Source organism: Canis lupus, chromosome 3 (genome assembly GCF_003254725.2).
Source record: "Canis lupus dingo isolate Sandy chromosome 3, ASM325472v2, whole genome shotgun sequence".
Lineage (NCBI taxonomy): Eukaryota > Metazoa > Chordata > Mammalia > Carnivora > Canidae > Canis > Canis lupus.
This window is the reverse complement of record NC_064245.1, coordinates 4096999-4103664: the sequence shown is the minus strand read 5'-3', so window position 1 is coordinate 4103664 and position 6666 is coordinate 4096999. Positions and strand designations below refer to the sequence as shown.

At 38.3% G+C, this 6666-nt stretch overlaps 2 pseudogenes; both read right to left on the bottom strand.

The window, feature by feature from the left end:
* Nucleotides 1-987: 987 nt before the first annotated feature.
* Nucleotides 988-4429, bottom strand: LOC112654019 (H/ACA ribonucleoprotein complex subunit 1-like; annotated as a pseudogene).
* Nucleotides 4430-5783: 1354 nt separating this feature from the next.
* On the bottom strand, nt 5784-6352 carry LOC112653106 (MICOS complex subunit MIC26-like; annotated as a pseudogene).
* Between the last annotated feature and the right edge of the window lie 314 nt (nt 6353-6666).

Sequence of the window (6666 nt, the reverse complement as noted above, 5' to 3'; positions counted from 1 at the left end):
TAAATTATTAGCAACCTTATTATATCAAGGTGACCTAACATAGGACGAATAACGTAGCCATTTCTTCAAAGACTGATTTTAGATCAATATTGTTAAGCGATGTTGCCACAAATGCTGAAAATCTAGGGAAATCTGCTTCATTAAGAGTCTATAATTAATGATGCAGTAAGATATTTTACATCTGTGGGCTGGCAGGTAGAAAAAAAATCGTCTCAAAATCTTTAATACTGATTTAAATCTAGGTTTTTCATTCAAACTTAGAAAACAAAATTCTAAGCAATGTATTTTCTAAAATGTCAATGCTATTCCAACAACGTTTGCAAATGGCTGCAGAAGGTGGAAAGGAGAATCGTTTATTGATCAAAACCAAGAAAAAAGAAAATCACTGGCTTAAAGATTTATTTACTTATTTTAGTGGGGGTGGGGGAAGGGCAGAGGAAGAGGGAGAGAGTCTTAAGCCCACTCTGCCAGGGCGGAGGTGACTGGGGGCTTAATCTCATGACCCCAAGATAAAACCAAGAGTTAGGTGGGGTTTTTTTTTTTTTGAGTCAGACACTTAACAGGCTGCACCACCCAGGTGCCCCGAGAACCACTGGCTTAAAAAGGCCAAGATGAAGAAAGGTTTTGAGGTTACACAATGTACTTTGAGTTTCAAAATTCATGAATAATAGACCATGGAGGTAATATTTTATAATTCTAATTTCAAGGATGTGGTATGAGAACTGAAATTAACATTCTCTTTCTAATGCTTCAAATGAAAAGTGTCCATTTATTAAGCACCCACAGAGCTCCAAGCATTGTAGGAAACATTAAAACACTTGTTCATACTCTTAGAGCAAAATTGCCTATGTTGTACTCTCTTTTGCATGGCATTGACATTTTGTTCCACTGTCGTAAAATGACGAGTTCTTCAAGACTTGCTCAAGAAAGAAGCCTCTGATCCATAGAAGTAGATCATGCAGGAAGTTTCTCTGTCAACTGTGACACTTAATGTCCTCTGCCCCTGCAACCACCCCACCATTCCTCCTCTGAAGCCTTCACTTCCACCTTCTCTTGTCGCCTCTAAAACCACCACCTTGGCCACCTCCTCCTCCTGTCACCACCTCTTGGAGGTCCCTTCTCACCTGGAGGTCAAGGTAAAAACCTCTGCAGTGGTAGCAGTTTCTAAGGGTCTATATGAAACTTCTGCAGGTTTTTAAAGGAAAATGCCTTCATATTTTCTGACAATTTAACAGAAAAATAAAAACTTCCAAGCTGTCCAAATAGTTCACCCACTTTACTAATTTGTTCTTTGTTCTCTAAGTAAGTAGCAGCATTGGAATAAGGCACCTTAGTTTCACCTGTAGCACATTCACAAGCTTTGCCATCTTCACAGGGATGTGAGAACTCTCCTAATAGAACTACATGCTCTGGAGGGCCTCGGTCTTGGCTTTTGCTAAAGCCGCCCCTTCTACCTCCTTGTCCGATGCTCCTCTGTTGCCACCACCGCCTCCATCTCAGAAGTGGTTGCTGCTGTGGCCACGAATTAAGCTGCCACCTTGATTGAAACCTCCATGATCTCTGCCTCCAGAAGACCTGCCTGTTCCACCACCAGCCTCAAGGCTTCAGGTTAGTGCTCTTCCCCCAGTGGGCAGCAAGCTCCTTAGGCCCATCCCTTCCCATCCTCCCTCCCCCACAAAGCTGGGATCCCTGTCCAGCTCCATTGGATCCTCAAAAGTAACACTCTTTTATATAAGAGAAACATTATAACCCAGCATCTTACCCAGTTTCCTCCTCACTAATTGGTTCCAATTGGGTCACTTTCCAGGTTGACCAGATATCCAAAAGTTTTCTGTCTCTGGAACACAATATTTATGCAGTAGGGAGGTTTAAGGGTAATGGGGTAGGAATGCCATTTCCTTGAAGGCTAGAACAGTGGTTCTCAAACTGTAGCCAGCATCAGAATCACCCGGAGGGCTTGTTACAACATAGATTGCTGGAACCAATCCCAGAGTTTCTGATTGAGTAGGTCTAGGGTAGGACTAAGAACCCACATTTCTAACAAGCTCCCAGGTGCTCCTCTGGGGAGTCCAGGTGGCAGGCCACTATTCAGGACCAGGGGTCTCAAGCTGGTTGCACATTATTGTCACCTGGGGAGGTTTTTAAACTCCAGATGCCCAGACCAGTAACATCAGAATCTATGGTGGTTATGACTAGGCTTCAGTATCGTTTTTTTTAAAGCTCCCCCATAGACTCCAAGGTGCAGCCCAGGTTGGAAAGTACCATCCAATCTCATAGTGGTTCTCAGCACAGGCTATACATTAGAGTAACCGAGAAAGTTTTTTTGTTTTTAATTTAGGTATAATTGGCACACATAAAAATTACCCTGCTAATGGGTCCAAGTTAGTGGTTCTTATTCACAAAGTTGCACAGCAACCACCACCACTATCTAATTACACAGCATATTCATCACCATCTAGGGAGATTTTAAACAACATTCTGATACACGGGTTCTACTCGCAGGAGATTCTGATTTAACTGGTCTACTGGGTAAAAGCATCAGTGTTTTTGTAAATTCCTCAGGTGGTTCTATTGCCTAGCTAGGGTAGAGAACCACAGTTTCTTAGTTTGGTTACAGACCTTCCAACACTGTTTAAGGAATTAATACTTATTTAGGGAGTTTCATTGACCCTGTCAGGGATGTTGTAAATATAGAGGAACTAGCACACATTCTGTCTAGACTCCTGCTTGTCCATTAAATGTGCTCACCACAACACAAGGGAAGCATCATCCCTGATTTCTATCTCTTGGAGCAGAGAGTTAGGGGGCCTTTATCAGATAGATCTGGAGGTGACTGTTGGTGAGCCTGGCTCTACTGCCTGCAGTACTTCCTTGCAAACCCAAGTCCAGTTCTGGAGACTACAGGAGCCTCTGGAGGGCTCAGTGGGCCCTCAAAAGTACTCAGAGCTGCTAGTAAATTTTTAAACATTTGCTTCTGTATTTTTAAGAAGCTCATTTTGTAGAGACCTTTGGTTTGACATTATTTCAGTGTTGGCCTTTTGCCGTTCAAGGCACAGAAACAGTTTGAGTCTGGGGTCCTGCAGCTGTTAATTGCCAGATTTTGGATAAAAAATTCTGAGCTATAGTTGAGAGATGTTCATAATTAAGGAAAATCGTGTATTGGGCACATTCATCTCTGGAAAATGGATTCAGTGGAAAGATCATGAGATTTTTATGTCATGCAATATGGATTCAATCCCCGGTTCTGGCCCTTGCCGCTAATGTGACCTGGGCAAAAAATGAGCGCTTACAATCTACAAAAGGAGAAACCAATAATAATAATAATTAATAATAATAATTAATAATAATAAATAATACCTAACTCACCTTTAATAATACCTTTACATATTTTTGTGAAAATTGAATGGTATAGCTCAAAAAATGGTATAGTTCACATGAAAATGCTTTATATACTATGGCACCATATAAATGATTATGCTTTAGGATATAACTAGACGGATAGACATATGAAAGGAAGAGAGAATGCATAATTTATAAATTAAGTTGATTTCTTTTGATGTGTAGACAGTTTGAACCTTAGGACCTCAGGAGCAAAAGGCTACTTCCTCCATAGATCATTTAAAAACAGTTATTGCCTGAAATCTGGATAATGAAACCTCATTTAAACGTTTTATGGAGAAGGAGATCCTAAATTAGTATCCTTTAAGTCATCTTTTTCCCCCCACTTTCCTTTTTTTGGGGTCTTTGCCTATACAGAATTAATTATGTTTCCTTACTCTTAGTATTTAAAATTGGTGCAAGACCCTCCTTTTAATTTATTCTTCTCCTTCATCCTTATCCCTGATCCCATTTCCCATCCTTTCATAGATCCCCATTCTTTTGTTTGCAATATGGATGCTTCCAATCCACCTTCTATACCTTTGTTTATGTGTCTACATGTGTAGTTGTAAAAATATTGCTTGGCATGTGTGAAATTGTTTCTAGGCATTTACACATTTCTTATTTTGCTATAAACCTCATTTATTTCCTGTAGCAGTATGTTTATTTTATTTTACCATGGTAAGAACATTTATATGAGATTTACCTTCTTAACAAATTAAGTGTATAGTACATTTTTGTCAACTATAGGTACAGTGTTGTACACCAGATCTCTTGAGCTTACTCATCTTGCTTAACTAAAACTTTATGCCTGTTGATTAAAAACTACCCATTTTTCTCTTTTTCCAGTCTCTGCAACCACCATTCTACAATTTGATTCTATGAATCTATTTTAGATATCTCATAAAAGTGGAATCATGCAGCATTTGTCTGCCTATAACCGGCTTATTTGACTTAGTATGGCATCTTCACAATTCATCCGTGTTGTCACATATTGCAGGTTTTTCTTCTTTTTAAAGGCTGAAGAGTCTCCATTGAATGTATATACCATTGTGAGATCCAGTTGTGCTATTATATGAAGATTGAATTGATTTTCTTTTGTTCACTGCATATTATTCCATCTTAGACAAGTACTCTATCATACTCTTCCCCTAGTGAGGGGCACACATGTTGCCTCCAACCCCCACCACTAAAAACAATCATGCAGTGACCTCTCTGAATGTCTCCTGTACACCGTTATACCAAGAGTGGAGTTCCTGAATCACGGGGGATATGCAAACTTAGTATCACTAAATCCTGCCAAATTGCAATCCAAAATGATCACACCAGATTACGCTCCCACCTGGTCTGTAAGAAGGTTCCTATTGCCCCATATTTTTGCTGGCAGGTGATATATTCAGTGCTTAAATTTTGCCAGTATGAATAATATCAGATGATATCTCCTGATAGTCTTAATTAACATTTTGTATTATAAGTGAAATTAAACATCTCCTCAAATTTTTTTTTTTAATGATTAGATTTTCAGTGAATTGCCTATTCATATTTTTTACCCATTTTTCTATCGGGTTTCTGTCTTTTCCTTGTAAATTGTTGAGAGTTCTTTATATAGTCTAGAAACTAATGGTTTGTCTGTCATAGATGTTAAAAAGATCTTCCAGTATGTGAGTCACTTTTTAATATTGTATATAGGGTCCCTTGTTCAATAGGAACTTTGAATTGTTTTGATATAGCCAAACTCCATCCTTAATTCTTTTTAGGGATTGTACTTTGAGGGTTACTTTTAAGACATCCTTTTCTACCTAAGGTCCCAAAGGTTCTCATTCAGGGTCTGCTTCATAACTTTATTATTAATTTTTCACTTGTTCTTTTACCAGTAGTATATTGCTTTAACTGTGATAGTTTTTCCTAATGTCTGTAGTATTTCTTAGTATCTGCTTAGGTCAAGCTCCTTATTTGCTCTTCTTTTTTAAAAATTGTCTTAATTGTTTATGGTCCTTTATTGTTCTACATTAATTTAAGAAGCAGTTTTACCCAGTTTTCCCAAAATATTCCACTGAAATTTTTATTGTAATTACATGGAATTTTTAGATCAATTTATGGAAATCTACATCTTTAAATTATAAAGGTATCACATCATTTATATGTGTGACTTTCATTTATTCAAATCTTCCCTCTTTTTTTTTTAATTTGGAATTTTAATTATGTACATAAATAGCAACATGGGAACGAGTAATTCTAATGCTGGACATTATTTCTCTAGGTGAAAGGATTTCCAATTAGTCCACTTGTAGTATGGCATCACACAAGATAACAAAGAAGCCTAGAATAGTTTTTCCTGAAGAAGAAAGCCAATTTACTACATTCAGAACTGACTTCTCTGCTATTCTTCGGTAGAAAATGCATGGAGTTTCCAATGTTTACCTATAACTGATTAAAATGGGCAGAGCATGGAGCATTCTACTTATTTCCAGGTGAATTCTTCACATTTCCTGGCTGGACAAATACAATGGCTTGTTGTGGATAATAAAGAGAGGCAGCTAGTCCCATGAGCCCAGGTGGATGCACCAGCTTCTTTCTTTCTTTTTGACCCTCTAGCCAAAAGAAGTCCAACAATGCCAGCAAAACCAATAACACCAAGTCTTGGAAAAAATCCAGGAGGTGCATTTTGGAGATATTCATAGCTGTCTAGCTCCCATTGAACTAAGCTCTGCATCTTGGGCTTCGTTTGTGAGTACATTTCCTGACACCAGCTTGTATATGGCTTGCAATAATGTCAGAGATGTGAAATGCTTTCTTCAAGCTGGGTCGTTGGCTCCTCCACATATTTAGATTGACTCTCAGGAATGGAGTAGAGTGAAAGCTCATTAACCTTCACAGTTTTGTGAGGTGAGTCCCTTTTAAGTGATGCATAGACTTTAAAGGTGAGCAGACTCAGGCTGGCTGGCCCCAGAGACAGCCGAATTACCTTGAACATGTTGCTGACAGAGGTGGCTCCAGCGGGGTCCTTCCCTCTTCTTTTAAATTTAAATTTTCCTCTATAAGGACCATCATTAGGCCAACTCATAATTTTTAGCGTTTGAGTTATTGTAAATAATGTTTTATTTTCCATCACATTTTCTAATTAGTTATTGCTGGTATAAAGGACCGCTGTTTGTCTTTGTTTAATGATATTTGTATTTCTCAACCTTGCTAACCTTGAACTCCCTTATTAATTTTCATAGTTTGTAACTTCTCTTGTACTTTATTTTTTTTAAGATTTTTATTCATCCATTCAAGAGAGGCAGAGAT